Source organism: Geotrypetes seraphini, chromosome 1 (genome assembly GCF_902459505.1).
Source record: "Geotrypetes seraphini chromosome 1, aGeoSer1.1, whole genome shotgun sequence".
In the NCBI taxonomy this organism is placed as follows: Eukaryota; Metazoa; Chordata; class Amphibia; order Gymnophiona; family Dermophiidae; genus Geotrypetes; species Geotrypetes seraphini.
Window position 1 is genome coordinate 34,032,299 of NC_047084.1, and position 14,784 is coordinate 34,047,082.

The 14,784-nt window shown below is 43.2% G+C and overlaps 1 protein-coding gene across 7 annotated transcripts in view; it reads left to right on the forward strand.

Moving 5' to 3' along the window:
- Positions 1–14,784, forward strand: part of TENT2 (terminal nucleotidyltransferase 2) — a 237,693-nt gene that overhangs the window by 46,667 nt on the left and 176,242 nt on the right. The gene's annotated exons all lie outside the window — the stretch shown is intronic.

Genomic DNA, 14,784 nt, shown 5'->3' on the forward strand with positions numbered 1-14,784 from the left:
TTTCTTTCTTCATGCCTGCCCTTTCGTTCTGTCTTTCTCTCTCCATGCCCCTTTCTGTCTGTGTCCCATTTCCCTTCTTTCTTTCTGTCTCCCTGTCCCCCTCTTTCTTTCTTTTTCTCCCTGCCCTCCCCCAAGCCACCACCATTGGGGAACAGGCTGCCACCGCCACAGTAGGGGAACAGGTCAGTGCCAAAGTCTTAGCTCTCCCTGCTTATCTTCCCCAGCACAGGGCCGACCAATTCTCACCACCCAATATCAATTCTGCCATCCGAGGGAAGTTCCGGGCCAGCCAGGCATACCAGCGAATATTTAGCAAGTCATACCCTCATTTGTCCCTAGGCAGGCACATCCGAGGAAGAGACATGAGACATCATTTGTCCCCCCAAAGGAAACGTTGTAACCCCCTGATAAGTTTAACGTTGTGTGTATGGGATAAAAGCAAAGGTAGTACCTGGAAGCGATACAACCATTTGGGAAAAAGCACCATACTAAATAAAGCAACATGTCCCGCCACTGAAAGGGGAAATGTAGACCAAATTTGTAGCCGTTGTAAAGTGTCAAGTAGTAAGGGGGAGATATTGCATTTATAAAGAGTTGAGATATCTCGAGGGATCCAAACCCTGGACGTAGAAGCCCATGTAAAAGGAAACTCCCCCTTCCAAGACTGTTGCAATGTAATTGGGCTAGCCAAGGCTGTAGATTTCTGATAATTTAAGGAAAATCATGAATAAATTGGAATTCATCAGGGCTTGTATCAAATAGGGAATAGAATGAGTAGGACGCGTCAAAGTAAATAATAAATAGTCTGCAAAGGCTAATACTTTTATGGAATGGTCAGTAAAGTCTTCCCCCTCTATATCCCTGTCTTGTGATACCGTTTGAAGAAAGGGTTCCAAATAAAGCAAAAAAAGGAGAGGGGACAGTGGACAGCCCTGCCTAGTACCTCTTTCTATTAAAATAGGATCAGTGATTACATCATTAACGAGACGTGCCATCGGAGTAGTATACAATGTCCGCAATGCTCGCGCATAAGCATCTCAAATAAATACGCCCAATTCACTTGGTCAAACGCCTGTGCAGCATCTAAACTAAGTAGCAGCATAGGTATGTTTTGAGATTGCGTATGTGCCAAGGTTAATATTGCCTTACGGACATTATGTACCGTCTGTCTATCTCTCACAAAGCCCACTTGGTCCGGAGTGATGAGGTTCGGAAGGAGAGCCAGTAGGTCAACTAGTATTTTGGACAATATTTTAATATCCACATTTAAGAGTGAAATAGGTCGGTAGGACTCCCTCCCTCCCTGGTTTTAAAATCAAGGCAATTAGGGCTTCATTGGCTCCCTCCGGGAACTGCACGCCATCAATCGCTTGAGTATAATACTCGCGTAAAGGGGACCCAATTTGAGAAGAAAGTAATTTATAGAATTCGGCAGTAAAGCCATCAGGTTTGGAAGAAAAACAACTTTATGATAGGAAGATTTGAAAGGTTTGGAAGTTGAAAGCTTAGATTTGGATTTAACCAAAGCATCCCAATGTTCTTCATGATCACTGAGCTTTTGGGTAGCATTTTCAGTAGAATCACCAAATAGCTCATCACCCAAGCATGAAGTGTTAGCTAATCTATCCTGGTGGCTGACGACAGAGACTGAGCCATGCTAGATGTCTCATTGCCACTGACATAGCCAAGGCTCTAGAAGACAATTCAAAGGCATTATAAGCTGATCTCGCCATATACTTTCTAGCCTGGGCAACGGTGCTAGAGATGTGATGAAAATCCTGTAATTGCTTTGAAAGGATATACCTAGCAAAAGATGACAATTTCTTGACCAGATATTTGACAAAACAGGAAATATAGAAATTATAGTTTAGGACTTTGACTGTGAGCTTACTAACTTCAGTAAGCAGTCAAATACTCCTTAAAGATTTGACTATTAATCACACTTTTTGTGTTAGATTTCTTTCTTGATCTCCTCTGAGATAGATTTAAGAACTGAGGAATATATTTAAGAATTGGGGGGCATGTATGTTCCTATTCACATAGTTGTTTCAACCAAACAGTTTTGTGCCATGAATCGGATCTATCTGGGGACATCAACATCAGGTAAGACCATGGTCTGTAGGTTTTTTTTCTGAAGCAGCATGATAAGGAACAGCTGCAGGAGATACTGTGAGAAAGTTTGTTTGTTTAAGGATATTAAGAGAAGTCACAGGATTAGTATGGCTTTGACCGATCGGGATAATGTTAGAGAGATTTACAGGGAATTCTCATGCCCATCTCTTAATGGCACTCAGTGATTTTTGGAGTAAGGTTGCTCCCAGACTGCATGATATCTGGGAGGGCTGTTACAATATGAGTGCTACACAAGACATGATTTGCGGGGACCGAGCTCACGGAGATGGGGCGGAAACGGGGTTTTAAAATTTTAGTCCTAGTAGTTTGCTGGTCCACAAAATAATTCTTTTATTTCTGCCGGTCCACGGGTGTAAAAAGGTTGAAAAACACTGGTTTAAAGGGTTTCTTGGATCTAGATACTATCAGGTTGTCTAATAATCATTTTTCAGTAGTTTGGAAAAATCCTTGCGGAGTCCCTGAGGGCTCTCCACTTTCGCCTACATTATTTAATGTTTCTCTCTCTCCTCTTTGGGCTTTCATCTGAATAAACTGGGTTCTAGGCTGTTTAGTTTTGCTGATGACATCACGATCATTATTCCTTGTAATACAACTTTGTCTCATATCACCCCGGCGATTGAGTCTATATTGAAATTGATGGATGCAGGAATTTAAGTTCAAATTAAATCATGATAAGACAAAGTTCTGTTCACATGAACCATCAATTACCATAGACTCAATGCTGTATACAATTAATCCAATGATTAAAATACTGGGAGTCATTGTTGATCAACATTTGATCATGAAAAAGCAAGTGGACGCAGTGGTACAAAAGGGTTACTATACAGTATTATGGGGCTCATAATCGAAAGAGAAAAAGTCTTAAAAACCGGCCTAAGCTGGCACTTGGACGAACATTGGCCAAATTCGTCCAAATGCCGATAATAAAAACGGGTTTTGGACATATTTCTAAACGACCTAGGCCTTCATAGTGCCACTGAACGACCAAAGCTAAATGGAGCATTTCAGGAGGAGTGTCGAGGGTGGGAGTTGGACGGGATTGTGGGCCGGCTTAGACTTAGTCGTACAGCATGTATAACCAAAAGTTATACAGCCCAGGATCGACGGAACTTGGACGTTGTGATTTAGACCATTTAAAACATGATCTAAGTCACAAAAACCCACTTAAAGTCACCAGATAAGAACTAAAAACACATAAAACAGACCCACACACACTACCCAAATGATCACCGACCCCCCCCCCCCAAACCTCATAAAAATCATAATCACACCTTTAAAATTCAGCCTCTAGACTTTATTTTATTTTATTTATTTATTTATTTATTTTATTTATTTAGATTTTTATCCCGTCCTCCCAATAGCTCAGAACGGTTTACAAATGAACATACACAGTGGGGAGCAACTAGACATATAAGTGGTACAACAGGTTTAGTGATTGGATTTAGTTTTTGGAGAGAATTAAATACAGGGAGAGTAAGCAGAGAGAGAGAAGGGGGAAATACAGTAGTTTAGTTTAAGGAAAGTTATTAGCGTATAGGTACAATTTGCTAGTGGAAAGAGTAAGAGAGGGTCATACTGGAATTTCGGGAAGGTGGAAGGAGAGTGGAGGGTGGGGCCTAAGGGGGGGAGAAGACAGAGGAGATCTTTAATTGAAGAGGAGGGTCTTTACCGATTTACGGAATGTTAATAATGAGTTCTGTTGTCTAAGTTGGGGGGGGAGTTGGTTCCAGAGGTGTGGAATGAAGTGGCTGTAGGATCGTTTGTGGGCAGTTTCTGTGAGCAGGGATCTTCCAGGGGGGGTGTATAGGCGTATCTCTGACTTTGAGCGGAGGGTGCGAGTGGGGTTATAGATGGGAAGTTTGGATTTTATGTAGGAGGGGGTGGTGGAGTAGATTCTCTTGTGGGCAATTGTCAGGGCTTTGAAAGTACAGCGTTGGCTAATTGGGAGCCAGTGTTCAGCATGGAGTGCCGGGGAGATGGAATCGTGGTAGTTGAGGTTGTGTAGGAGGCGGATGGCTGCATTTTGGACCCGTTGGAGGCGTTTGATATTATTTTTGGTTAGTCCATTAAATAGGGAGTTGCAATAATCCATTCTGGAGAGGACATATGCGTATAGGAGTTGGGCGAGGTCTGGTGTGGAGATGTAGGGCTTGATCCTTTTCAGTTGGCGAAGATAGTAGAAGGAGGTGGAGACTACTTGGGATATGTGGTTGGATAAGGATAGGTGTCCGTCTAGGGTTACTCCCAGGCTGCGAACTTGATCTGCTGCTGTTAGTAGAGTGGAATCCCATGTTAGTGTAGGTCGTAGGTATTTGGTGTTTTTGTTTCTGATCCATAGGAGTTCGGTTTTGGAGGCATTAAGTTGAAGCTTGTTGTTTGACATCCAAGTTTTCATGTCAGTGAGGCAGAGTTCGAGGTTAGCAATTTGGGATGGCCGGTTTTCGCCTAAGGGGAGGAGCAGCTGGATGTCATCTGCATAAGAGTGGATTTTGATTTTATATTTTTGCGCTATATCGATGACGGGTTTGATGTAGAGATTGAATAGGAGGGGGGATAGAAGGGCGCCTTGAGGAACGCCATATTTGATGGGCTTAGACCATCATCACCTGGCAGCCTGGCATAGGAAAGTCTAGTCATCCAGCACAGAGGTGGCTTAAGCTGTCTTGGGGGTGGGTTAGGGACTCATGGAGAGGAGGACCCATGCCCATAAGCCCCTGTAATCACTGCATTGATACTTAAACATGTGCACTCCCCTATACACTCCAAAACTCTTTTTTACTGGCATATAAGTGGCTCCTGCAGCCATAAGGGCTGTTAGGGTGGTAGATAAGTGGGTCTAGGGCATTCTGGAGGTGGTTTGGGGGGCTCACCATGACCTATATGGTAGCTGTAGTGAGGAGAAGACATGGCACCCTTTTTGTGAAGTTCACAGCAGTACCCTGTAAGGTACCCCAATATTTAGGAATACCGAAAAGAAAAAGAACCATAGCGACAACTTTAAACTTCAGGAAAGGAAACTACGAAGCAATGAGGGAAATAGTAAGGAAGAAACTTAGGAACACTTCAAAAAAATGGCAAACAGTAGAACTTGCCTGGTCTTTTCTCAAGAACACGGTGAGCGAGGCGCAAAATCTATATATCCCCAGATTCAGAAAGGGGTGTAAAAAGAGTTGAATAAAGGACGTGGCGTGGATAACCAAAACAGTGAAGGAAGCGATAGGCAATAAGAAAAATTCATTCAGGAAATGGAAAAATGACAAAACTGAGGGGAACTGGAAAGAGAACAGGAAATATGAAAAAGAATGTCACCGATGGTTCGAAAAGCCAAAAGAGAGTATGAAGAGAAGCTAGCCAGGGAAGCACAAAATTTCAAACCGTTCTTTAGATATGTTAAAGGGAAGCAACCGGCTAGGGAGGATGTGGGACCGCTGGACGACGGTGACAAGAAGGGAGTGGTGAAGGAGGAGAAAGAAGTGGCAGAAAGACTTAACGTGTTCTTTTCAACTGTATTTACAAACGAAGACACATCCAACATTCCGGAACCTGAGCAATTCTTCAATGGAAATCAGGCAGAAAAATTAACAACCATGGAAGTGAGCCTTGAAGATGTACACAGGCAGATAGATAAATTAAAAACAGACAAATCCCCGGGTCCAGACGGAATCCATCCAAGGGTTCTGAAGGAATTAAAGGAGGAGATAGCAGAACTACTGCAGCAAATTTGCAATCTATCCCTGAAAACAGGCGTGATCCCGGAGGACTGGAAGATAGCCAACGTTACGCCCATCTTTAAAAAGGGATCAAGAGGTGACCCAGGAAATTACAGACCGGTGAGTATGACCTCGGTTCCGGGGAAAATGGCAGAAACACTGATAAAAAAAAAATCGATGAACATTTTGAAAGAAACGAACATCTGATAACCAGCCAACACGGTTTCTGCAAGGGAAGATCTTGCCTAACGAACTTATTGCACTTCTTCGAAGGAATTAACAAACGGATGGACAAAGGAGACTCCATAGACATCATATATCTAAATTTCCAAAAAGCCTTTGACAAGGTGCCCCATGAGCGCCTACTCTGGAAACTGAAGAACCATGGGGTGGAAGGAGATGTACATAAATGGATCAGAAGCTGGTTGGCGGGTAGGAAACAGAGAGTAGGAGTGAAGGGCCACTACTCGGACTGGAGGAGGGTCACGAGTGGGGTCCCGCAGGGCTCAGTACTAGGGCCGCTGCTATTTAATATATTCATAAATGATTTAGAACAGGGACGAAGTGTGAGATAATAAAATTTGCAGATGACACCAAACTATTTAGTAGAGCTTGGACTAAAGAAGACTGTGAAGAACTGCAAAGGGACTTGAACAAACTAGGGGAATGGGTGATGAGATGGCAGATGAAGATCAATGTTGAGAAATGTAAAGTATTACATGTGGGAAACAGAAACCCGAGGTACAACTATACGATGGGAGGGATGTTTTTAAATGAGAGTACCCAAGAAAGGGACCTAGGGGTAATGGTGGACTTGACAATGAAGCCGACGGCACAGTGCGCAGCGGCTGCTAAGAAGGCAAATAGAATGCTAGGCATCATCAAAAAGGGTATTACAACCAGAACGAAAGAAGTTATCTTGCCATTGTATCGAGCGATGGTGCGTCTGCATCTGGAGTACTGCATCCAATATTGGTCGCCGTACCTTAAGAAGGATATGGCGATACTCGAGAGGGTTCAGAGGAGAGCGACTGATAAAAGGGATGGAAAACCTTTCATACGCTGAGAGATTGTAAAAACTGGGACTCTCTTCCCTGGAGAAGAGAAGGCTTAGAGGGGATATGATAGAGACTTACAAGATCATGAAGGGCATAGAGAGAGTAGAGAGGGACAGATTCTTCAAACTTTCAAATCATAAAAGAACAGGAGGACATTCGAAAAAGTTGAAAGGGGACAGATTCAAAACGAATGCTAGAAAGTTCTTCTTTACCCAGCGTGTGGTGGACACCTGGAATGTGCTTCCAGAGGGCGTAATAGGGCAGAGTACGGTACTGGGGTTCAAGAAGGAATTGGACAATTTCCTGCTGGAAAAGGGGATAGAGGGGTATAGATAGAGGATTACTGCACAGGTCCTAGACCTGTTGGGCCACCGCGTGAGCGGACTGCTGGGCACGATGGACCTCAGGTCTGACCCAGTAGAGGCATTTCTTATGTTCTTATGTCTGGGTGTTCAGTCCATCACTTTGCAGACCCCTCCCAAGTTCAACAGGGCTTGTTCTAGGCGTTTTTGACTTGGATGAAAAGTTGGACGAAAATGTGGTATAAAGATGGATGATTTAGCGGCTTGGATGATCAGATCGGCAAGACATATAATTAGACGATTTTTGAAAGAAAAAAAATTTTAGGACGTATTTTTCGAAAATGTGTCCTAGGCTATTTTTTACTTTGGACGAATTGCGACTTAGACGAAAACAGACTTAAACGTTCCTTTCGATTATGCCTCTTCACGGAAATTGTGTACCATAAAACCATATTTTTTTGTTTTTGTTTATATATTTAATTCTTTATTAAATTTTCAAAATTATTTTCCAAGCTTAAACATCTTGTACAGAAAGCGTAATCTAAGACATAAGATTTTAAACAAAAATCATCAAAATAAGAAAAGCATTTCATAATACACTCATAAGTCCTCATAAGTGATCCAAGAAGTAAGAAAAGAGTAATTATTAAGTCATAATAATATAATGAAGATATGTATATCTGCTGCTGAAACAAAAAGCGTGTTTAATTATACAGGAGTTGTTACACCTTCATTCTCCAAGCATTTCAGGGAGATAAAACTAAATGAGAAGGGTCTACAAAAACATATTTTAAAGAGCGGTATCTTCTAATACACTTGCAGGGGTAACATAAAAAGAAAACATCCCCTAATTGGGTTATCCCTGGTTTCAAAATTAGAAACTCTCATCTTCTCTTCTGCGTTTCTCTCGAAAAATCTGTATTTTGAACCCCAGGAAGTCCTTTGATCTATTTTTGAAGAACAATTTAAGGATCTAATCTTTGTCTGGGAATAAAGCAACAGTCATCAATAAAGTAGCTGTTTCAGTGACAGATTCCTCCAAGATTGCGGTAACATCTAAGGGACCTTCCTGATGATCATGATGCTGATTTTGAGTTTCTTGAGACTTTAAAGGTAAATAATAAGCCCTTGTTAGGGGAGGTAATGAATTTTCTGGTATTTCCAATACCTCGATAAAGTAACGTCTGATCATTTCACGAGGAGTAATCGAGGGGACCTGAGGAAAATTTATCAGCTGCAAATGATTAGCATGATTACTGTTCTCAAGTGCCTCGAGCTTCCTCCTCAGGATAATATTATCTTTCACCATTAAGTCTTGATTTTGTTTAATTGTTATTATCTCTTTTTCCCTTTTTTGACCATCTAATGCCACCAAAGATAAGTCTTGTTTTAAAAGCTTAATTTCCTCTTTCAAAACCATATTTTGAGTTTTCTGCTTTGAAACTCTTAGTTCATAGTAACATAGTAACATAGTAAATGATGGCAGATAAAGACCCGAATGATCCATCCAGTCTGCCCAACCTGATTCAATTTAAATTTTTTAATTTTTTCTTCTTAGCTATTTCTGGGCAAGAATCCAAAGCTTTACCCTGTACTGTGCTTGGTTTCCAACTGCCGAAATCTCTGTTAAGACTTACTCTAGCCCATCTACACCCTCTCAGCCATTGAAGCCCTCCCCAGCCCATCCTCCACCAAACGGCCATATACAGACACAGACCGTGCAAGTCTGCCCAGTACTGGCCTTAGTTCAATATTTAATCTTATTTTCTGATTCTAGATCCTTTGTGTTCATCCCACGCTTCTTTGAACTCAGTCACAGTTTTACTCTCCACCACCTCTCTCGGGAACGCATTTCAGGCATCCACCACTCTCTCCGTAAAGTAGAATTTCCTAACATTGCCTTTGAATCTACCACCCCTCAACCTCAAATTATGTCCTCTGGTTTTACCATTTTCCTTTCTCTGAAAAAGATTTTGTTCTACGTTAATACCCTTCAAGTATTTGAACGTCTGAATCATATCTCCCCTGTCTCTCCTTTCCTCTAGGGTATACATATTCAGGGCTTCCAGTCTCTCCTCATACGTCTTCTGATGCAAGCCTCATCATTTTCGTCGCCCTCCTCTGGATTGCCTCAAGTCTTCTTACGTCCTTCGCCAGATACGGTCTCCAAAATTGAACACAATACTCCAAGTGGGGCCTTATCAATGACCTGTACAGGGGCATCAACACCTTCTTCCTTATACTGACTACGCCTCTCTTTATACAGCCCAGCATCCTTCTGGCAGCAGCCACTGCCTTGTCACACTGTTTTTTCACCTTTAGATCTTCGGACACTGTCACCCCAAGGTCCCTCTCCCCGTCCGTGCATATCAGCTTCTCTCCTCCCAGCATATACGGTTCCTTCCTATTATTAATCCCCAAATGCATTACTCTGCATTTCTTTGCATTGAATTTTAGTTGCCAGGCATTAGACCATTCCTCTAACTTTTGCAGATCCTTTTTCATATTTTCCACTCCCTCTTCAGTGTCTACTCTGTTACAAATCTTGGTATCATCTGCAAAAAGGCACACTTTTCCTTCTAACCCTTCAGCAATGTCACTCACAAACATATTGAATAGGATTGGCCCCAGCACCGATCCCTGAGGGACTCCACTACTCACCTTTCCTTCCTTCGAGCGACTTCCATTAACCACCACCCTCTGGCGTCTGTCCGACAGCCAGTTTCTGACCCAGTTCACCACTTTGGGTCCTAACTTCAGCCCTTCAAGTTTGTTCAACAGCCTCCTATGAGGAACTGTATCAAAGGCTTTGCTGAAATCTGAGTAAATTACATCTAGCATATGTCCTCGATCCAGCTCTCTGGTCACCCAATCAAAAAATTCAATCAGGTTCGTATGGCACGATTTACCTTTTATAAAGCCATGTTGCCTCGGATCCTGTAACCCATTTGATTCAAGGAAGTACACTATCCTTTCATTCAGCAACACTTCCATTATTTTTCCAACAACTGAAGTGAGGCTCACCGGCCTGTAGTTTCCTGCTTCATCCCTGTGACCACTTTTATGAATAGGGACCACATCCGCTCTCCTCCAATCCCCAGGAATCACTCCCGTTTCCAGAGATTTGTTGAACAAGTCTTTAATAGGACTTGCCAGAATCTCTCTGAGCTCCCTTAGTATCCTGGGATGAATCCTGTCTGGTCCCATCGCTTTGTCCACCTTCAGTTTTTCAAGTTGCTCATAAACACCCTCCTCCTTGAACGGCGCAGAATCTACTCAATCACTGTTGTTGAGACTTCTTGACTATTGTAATATAGTGTATTTAACATGCACTAAGAAAGAGATGGCTAGGCTCAGATTAATTCAGAATACGGCGGTGAAATTGATTTATGGCTTGAAGAAATACGATCAAGTGACACCCTTCTACCGTGAATTGCATTGACTTCTGATGGAGGCTCGCGTTTTGTTTAAGTTGGTTGTCTTTGCTACAAATTCATGTATGGAATTGCTTCAGCTTACATGACTGATAGATTCCTTATAGCATTCTATAAACATAGAAGAGGATCACATGCTTTGTTTATTTTTCCATCTGCTCAAGGTTGTAAGAGTACGAAATCTCTAGAACATACATTAGCATTCCAGGCTGCTTTTATGATAGGGAATTTTGACTTTTGTTACGCAGTGCTTGTTCTTATAAACATTTTATGTTTAAATGATTTTTATTATTCCAGCAGTAAGAAGCAAATACAAATAGTAGTACCATTCAGGAAATAACATTTTCAACAATATAATCAGTTCCCCTCCCCTGCCCCCCTCCTCTCCCCAAGAATCCATGGCCAGTCCAACAGCGGAGAGTGGGAATAAAATCTTAAAGATTCAAAAGTCTACTGCGAGCACGCGGTGTGAGGTCCTGCCAGAAGTGCTCACACACCTGACAAAATTTGCGACCCGGGCCAAGAGTCAAATCTCCCACCATGCGTCTCTCCAGTGTTGCATGCACTATCATTAGGGATCTCCATTGTGCATATGACAGGGGATCATGGGAGAGCCAGTTGGTGAGGATGGCTTTTTTTCCCATCAAAAGGGCTCTGGAGATAAATGCTGACATTCCCCTGGGTTTGGGCGAGGCTATATTATAAAATCCAAATAACGCCCTCGGTTGCGGAAGCCATCGCCTTCCCCAAAGCGATGTGGTATATAGGCCAAGATGTCTCCAAAACTGTTGGATTGCGGGGCAGGCCCAAAACATGTGACTCAAAGATGCGTGAGCCTGATTGCATTTCAGGCAAGAATGCGACGCAGTAATCCCCATCCGGGCTGCACGTTCCGGTGGAATGTAAAGTCTAAGAACAATTTTCAATTGCATTTCCCAGTGAGTAATATTGGGTGACATCTTCTGAATGTTCTTCAGGACCCGTTGTAACTGTTGAGCAATCAACTGGCAATGCAAGTCCTCAGTCCACGCTGTCGCTAATATATCCAGATTCGTACTTGGTTGGCAATCCCTGATCCCCACAATATGAAATCGTAGAGGAATCCTCTGTTGGGCTGAAAGGCTGAAGAGTTCCGAAAGCGCCTCCCTGAAGACTTCAGTAAGGGCAGCCACTGGGAGGGACTGAACATAGTGACGGATCTGGTAATAGGCGAAGAGATCATTAGCCTGTAGGTCAAAAGTTCGTTGCAGCTCGGCAAGTGTGACCAGGCTCCCCTCCTCCGAAAACAGGTGAAAAAGATATTATAGACCTTGTGCTTGCCATCTAAGAAAGGTGGCATTTTGCATGCCCGGCTGGAAAGCTCCATTACCCAGTATAGGCAAATATAAAGACACCCTAGAGGACAATTTGGCTGTTTTACAGACCCATCTCCATGTCCTTCTGGCCGGCGTAAAAATGGGGTAATGAGACACCAAAGGACGCATCCTCGGATCCGCCACATGTAGAAAATAGCTCACATGGAATGGAGCCAGCAAAGATAACTCCAGAGGTGTAGCAGAAAAATCAGATGTTCCTCTAAACCAATCATTAATATGTCTCATCTGACAAGCCATAGCGTACCAACGTACATTTAATAAACCATAGCCCCCCCTATCCCTGGGCAGACACATCCGTAGCAAGGGCATATGTGGTCACTTACCACCCCATAGAAAACACTGTAGCTCTTTCGTTAAATGAATGTTATGGGCATGGGACAGCAGCAGAGGTAAAACCTGGAAGCGATATAACCATTTGGGAAAGAGCACCATATTAAAAAGGGCTACCCGGCCCGCCACCGATAAGGGAAAAGTGGACCAATTCTGTAGATGTTGTGAGGTGTCTTGAAGCAATGGGGTGATATTGCTGGAGTACAGGGTCGTAAGGTCTCGGGGGATCTGTACCCCCAAATAGCGAATTGAAGTCTGAGCCCACGTAAATGGGAAGTGACCACTCCATGTCTGTTGTAGTGTCATGGGGCTAGCTAGGGCCATAGATTTCTGGTAGTTCAACGTAAATCCCAAATAAAATTTGAATTCGTCAAGCGCTTGCAATAATTTATAAACATTTTAGAAGTCAACTGAAAACTTATCTCTTTTCAAAGTATTTGGTGAACTAAGCTATATGTTTCTTATGTTAAGCTATTATTAATCTTTTGTTAACCGCGTTGAATTTACGGTTACGCAGTTTATAAGTATGTTATTATGTAATACTAGGAGTGATTCTAGACTGAAAAATGACCATGGAAAACCAAATCGCTGCAGTGGTCCGCAAAGGTTTTACAGCACTCTGGAAACTATGATCAATTCATTCCTACTTTGACACTCTTCCCTTCCAAATCCTATGCATGCTTTACTACTGCAACCTCAATTACATCTCATGCCCCAAGATTCACTTCAACAGACTCCGGACAATTCAGCAAACGGTGGTATGCCATATCTTCGGCTTAAGGAAAACTGACTGCATCACGCCTTACTATAAGCAACTGCATTGGCTCCTGAATGAGGCCCGATCTATATTCAAAATGGTTACTTCATGTACAAAGCTCTCTATGGCCTCCTACCAAACTATGTGACTGAATTATTTGAGTTCACCCCCCCATCCCGCCTTTTGCTCTCCAATTCTATCTTTGCCTACTCCTACCTGCTAGGAAAACCTAAAAAAGCCTAGGTGACTAAACTACTATCATATCAAGCAGCCAACTACAGCTGGGAACTACTCCCTATGGGTTGTTCTTTTCGTACATGCTTTTCAGGCGAAAATTAAAAACATATCTGTTCACTAAATTCCTTCTAGAGCACTAAAACCTGTTCCCTCTTTGTATGTCTCTCTCATTTTCCTCAAAACGAAGGAAGGCTCTATGTATGGACTCATTCCTCCCTTACTGTATCTGAACTTGTCCCGAGATCCAATCTGTTTATTTCTTGAGTTCTTCATTTATTGCCTCACCTTTATTGTATTTGACTGATCTGCCACGATCCTTTGTTGTTTACAATCCTATGTTACTTGTTGTGCCCTCCCCTCTTATGTATGATCCTCTATCTTACTGTTAACCCCATTGAACTTCACGGTGTATTGCGGTATATAAATAAAATTTTGTTACGTTATATGGAATATTTTTTAGGCTTCTGCTTTTTCTTAGTTTATTTGTGTACTGTATAATTTACTGGAAATCTAGTTCTCATGCTTTGTGCTGCAGTGATTTAGATGGGATTTCAGGTGGTATTTGGCAAGATAGATGTAATCCTGCTTTGGCAGTGGTGTACTGGAGAATTCAAGGTTGCATCAGCTCTTATACTGGTGTTTCATTGGAATAATTCAGTCCATCTGCTGGTAAGGGGGCATAACCCATTGAACTACTGATCTAGTACCGTATATACTTGAATATAAGACAAGTCGAATATAGGTCGAGGTACCCTTTTCCCCTCCAAATAAGGAGGAAAAAAGTTGATTTGAATATGGGGGGGGGGGGGTAATATTCATGTGCACTGCCCTAACAGGATTTGCACCCAACCCCTCTCACTTCTACCTTGCCAGGCTCTCTACCCTGTCCCCCCTCCCTCCCTGCCCTGCTAGGCTGTCCACCCTGTCTTTCCTCCTTCCCTGCTAGGCTCTGCACCCTGTCCCACCTCCCTACCCTGTCCCTCCTCTCTCCTGATGTCCTGCAGGCCTCCACCGAGCCTGCATTATGACCTGATGGTCCAGTGGTAGGCCGGGACAGGAGGGATCCCTTCTGTCTCCTTTCTCGACCGACTCTGACAATTTTTTTACCTGCCTCCCCCACTCCTGCCCTGCGCTGAGCCCATTCCTGAATGGCTGCTTCGAGTTCTCGTAGCCCAGCGGTGTACTGAGCATGAGCGAGCTTTCCATGCTCCTGCCCAGCCCCGAGCTGCTCCCTGAATGGCTGCCGCCAGTTCCCAAAAGTCCTGCGAGAACTGGTGGCAGCCATTCAGCAAGCGACTCAATGCTGGGCAGGAGCGCAAAAAGCTCACTCCTGCCCGGTACACCGTGAGAACTTGCAGCAGCCATTCAGAGGGGCTCAGCGTGGGGCAGGAGTGCGGAAAGCTTGCTCCTACCTGGTACACCACTGGATTACCAGGGATTCAAAAAG